The sequence below is a fragment of the Coenobita brevimanus genome, chromosome 8, assembly GCF_032717465.1.
Source record: "Coenobita brevimanus isolate Jiangsu-jjx chromosome 8, ASM3271746v2, whole genome shotgun sequence".
Lineage (NCBI taxonomy): Eukaryota > Metazoa > Arthropoda > Malacostraca > Decapoda > Coenobitidae > Coenobita > Coenobita brevimanus.
Window position 1 is genome coordinate 11,459,732 of NC_136961.1, and position 4,741 is coordinate 11,464,472.

Sequence of the window (4,741 nt, forward strand, 5' to 3'; positions counted from 1 at the left end):
TGCATCATGACAACGCCCCTGACCATTCCTCTCAACTAATTCAAGAATTTTTGGCCAAGAACGCAGGTCAGGCAGGCTCCCTACTTACCAGACATGGCCCTGTGTGACTTCTGGTTATTCCCCAAGCTCAAATCTCAGCTGAAGGGTTCCCGATGTGAGACAATAGAAGAGATCACAACGAATGGGATGGAGTACCTGCTTGAGATATCGAAAACTTACTCTGAAAATGTTTCAGGCAGTGGAAAGAAAACTGGTCTATGTGCGTCAAGTCAGAAAGGGCCTACTTTGAGGGGGATTATTGTCCTAGCTCAACAGGCTAGCTATTAATTTATTATTTTAAGAGCCTAAGGTCAGATACTTTCTGAACATACCTCGTATTATGAGGAAGGTCGCAAGTTTAACCCATGCTTCAGGGCATGAACAATGTAACTGAAACAATTTTGATTTTATTCACATCAACCTTCGTGAAAGAGCTTAGAATCATCGAAGAGGCTTACCCATTGCTTTTAGTGCAATAGGTCAAACGTCAGGATCATATCCCAAGCTGAACTAAAACACTTTTTATCCAACTAAAAATTGTTGAAGGATTCAGGTTAAAACAAGGACAGAGATTCGATTTTGAGAGCAATCAGTCAAACGCCAAGGTGAAAGAGGAATACAAAAGATCAAGGTTCCAGAGGCAAATCAGATGAAACAGTTTTGATATTATTTGAACCAATGTTCGTGGAATGGTTAAGGGTTAAGCATGAATGACGCAATTCCATTTTTGAGACTAATCGGTCGAAGAAATGGTGACAAAGAAAATCCAAATATACCGCCCTTGGATCAGTTGGTTTGCTCAAGCGTTTCACTCTCTGAGTGCTCCTCCTTCTTCTTCTTCTTCTTTTTATATTATTATTATTATTATTATTATTATTATTATCATTATTATTATTATTATTATTATTATTATTATTATTATTATTATTATTATTATTATTATTATTATTATTATTATCATTACATTTTGTGACAGTAACTGGTCTGTTAAATTTCAGAGAACGACTGATACGTTTTAATCTCTCTATTGATGCTGGAGAGAGAGGCCTTCACGTGATGACATCCATATGAACTGGCGGTGAAGCTGCCCAGCAATACAAACGTCCTTTAGTTCTCTTCCCTATCGCCCAAAACGATGACGGTATCTAAAGTAGGTGGGCAACTTCAGTTTGCAATCCACTGCGTTGACACTGAGATGAACATGGTGGTGAAACTACTGCTATTACCGCCACTACTGTGGTTACAAGTTCACAACAGGTTTCAATCACACTTTTATTTTCCCCTAAACTTTCTGCTACGTATCTTAGCCCTGTTAATGCTTGAAGTCGCCCTTAAAAAATGGTAAGTGGTAGAATAACATAATACCTAAGATTTTCAAGTTTGGAAGCGACTGACCCCCTGAACACAGTGACATTTTTCTAGATTATTCATGCCACTTATTAATCAACTTTATTTAGTATATGAGAGTTGCAACCTTAGGCTCATCTGAGTATGAACGCGGTGGCCTGCAGGCATAAGTTGCACCTTTTCATGCAGCCCACCATCTTCCTTTTTGGTGGAAAGAGAAGTCCTTCAGGGATGTTTTATAACCAGTCAGTGGAACCACCTGGTTATATCTGTACCACCACGTGAAGGCATCCTTCTCCGTAACCTTGAAGATAATATGCGCTACAGTTCATTCAAGTACTCCAATTCAAAACTCTACTTCAAGGTGAAAAGAGTCCTCTCTCTCTCTCTCTCTTTCTCTCTCTCTCTCTCTCTCTCTCTCTCTCTCTCTCTCTCTTTCTCTCTCTCTCTCTCTCTCTCTCTCTCTCTCTGTATATATATACAGACGTAGTCAAGGGTTATGATTCGATGGCGAGTGATATTGTAAGTATATCGTAGATTAATGGCTGCCTCTATCCTCAGTGGATTGGAACGTGGGCAGCTGTCAATAAAATGGTTGGATGTCAAGTAGAGTGAATAGGTCTCTCTCTCTCTCTCTCTCTCTGTAATCTTTTATCGTGAGTGAGACGAGTTATACTCACTTCTTGGGTTACGGAGTTTTATTGCACATGGTTATAAAGAGATGTGATTGACAGCGTAACGTAACTTGGTGGCGAACCTCCTAGATGATTCTATCTTCCGCCGTCTGTCCGTGATCGTATCTCTCTCTCTCTCTCTGGTGTATATATATATATATATATATATATATATATATATATATATATATATATATATATATGAGAGAGAGAGAGAGAGAGAGAGAGAGAGAGAGAGAGAGAGACTAAGAAAGGCCGAGAATTCGATCAACGGAAGACAGCAGGAGAAAGAATCAGATATATATATATATATATATATATATATATATATATATATATATATATGGTGCCTCTGTGGTAGAGTGTGCGTTTCGTCCACCCTCTGTGGTAGAGTGTGCGTTTCGTACACGGGTGGACCAGGGTTCGCGCCCCGACAGGGTAATAAACTTTTGGAGTGTTCACCCGGCCACTTACTGCATAGGCGGACACAAGGGGTGCTGTGATTAAACCAGTGTCGCTAACTGTAAAGTATGCTTGCATCCAGTCGGCTTGCGCGGACCGATTTCACTTGGTTCACAGACTACACACACATCCAAAGCCACTCCAACACTACAGTTACACTCACAAGCACCTCTCACCCTACATACAATCTCAAGCAGACAGTCTAAGCCACTTTGTAGAGATACAGAGGCTGTATCGTCCTGACTTCGGTCGGGATAGGCTGGTCTAGCAGTGGATACTCAAACGGCTGATGATGATATATATATATATATATATATATATATATATATATATATATATATATATATATATATATATATATATATATATGTCAGTCACAAAGAAGGGTGACCACTCCCAACCATCCAACTATCGCCCAATTGCTTTAACGTCCTGTATTTCAAAAGTTTTCGAGTCAATTCTCAATAGAAAAATTTTAAGGCATCTTTCCTATCACAACCTTCTTTCCGATCGTCAGTACGGGTTCCGTCAGGGACGCTCCACTGGCGATCTTCTCACCTACCTTTCAGACTCCTGGTCATCCTCCTTTCGGGACTTTGGCGAAAGCTTTGCCATTGCACTTGACATCTCAAAGGCTTTCGATCGAGTCTGGCATAAATCTTTAATTTCCAAACTGCCCTCCTACGGTTTCTCTCCTTCTATCTCTGCCTTCATCGCTAGCTTCCTTTCTGGTCGTTCTATAGTCACTGTTGTAGACGGCCATCATTCTTCTCCTAGATCTATCAACAGTGGTGTTCCTCAGGGCTCTGTCCTATCACCTACTCTCTTCCTTTTATTCATCAATGATCTTCTAAGCTGTACATCTAACCCTATCCACTTATACGCTGATGACTCCACCCTTCACCTTTCCATTCGGTTCCCGCAATGCCCATCTCAACAGTTACTTCAACAAACAAGGGATGAGGCTATGACACACCTAATGTCTGACTTGGCTCGTATCTCTGACTGGGGTAAAAATAATATGGTTGTTTTTAATGCATCTAAGACTCAGTTCTTACACCTAACAACCCGACAAAATCTTCCACAGCTATACCCACTAATGTTTAATAATATTCAGCTTAATCCTGCATCATCCTTGAACATGCTTGGGGTTTCATTTACTCGGGACTTATCTTGGAAAGATCATATTACATCTCTTGTAAAATCTGCTTCCAAGAGATTGGGTGTGCTAAGCCGACTCCGCTCTTTCTTTACCCCTGCACAATTGTTGACTCTATACAGGGGTTTTATCTGCTCCTGTGTGGAGTACAACTCTCATGTGTGGGGAGGCTCCCCACATACAGCTCTTCTCAATAGGGTGGAGTCAGAGGCTTTTCGTCTCATTAACTCTTCTCCTCTTACTGACTCTCTTCAACCTCTGTCTCTTCGCCGCACTGTTGCATCTTCATCTCTTTTCTATTGCTAATTTAATGGTCACTGCTCCTTTGAACTGTCTGCTTGCATTCCTCCACCTCTACGACAGGCGCGTAGCACCCGTCTGGCAGCAAACTCTCATCCCTTTTCTGTCCAACTCTCTAATGCTAGAGTTAACCGTTACTCCCAGTCTTTCATTTATGCAACAGGTCAGCTCTGGAACTGTCTCCCTCTGTCTGTATTTCCTGCTGCCTATGATCTCCAGTCTTTCAAACGCAGTGTGTCCAGGCATCTCAAAATGATCGGATCTTGAATTTGGCTCTCTATTGTATTTTGTTTTTCTCTTGGAGGGAACTGTAACTGCGGGCTCATGGCCTTTGGTTCCTTCTTCCTCACATAATATATATATATATATATATATATATATATATATATATATATAAATATATATATATATACATATATATATATATATATATATATATATATATATATATATATATATATATATATATATATATATATATATATATATATATATATATATATATATATATATATATATATCATTATCATCCGGACCTCCTTTCCTACCGAAGGGCAGGATGAGGAGTAGCAATGTCTAGACAGCCCAAAATTGCCCAGTCCAATGGGCCACGCTTCCATTCACTCATCATTCAAGCCCCCGGAATCCTGGCTCTATTGGATACACCAAAAACATTCACCACGTTCTGTAGCTTCACACACCCATATCCGGCAGAGTCAACCCAGATGCTGCCGCGTCTGATCATGCACTTCTCACCAAA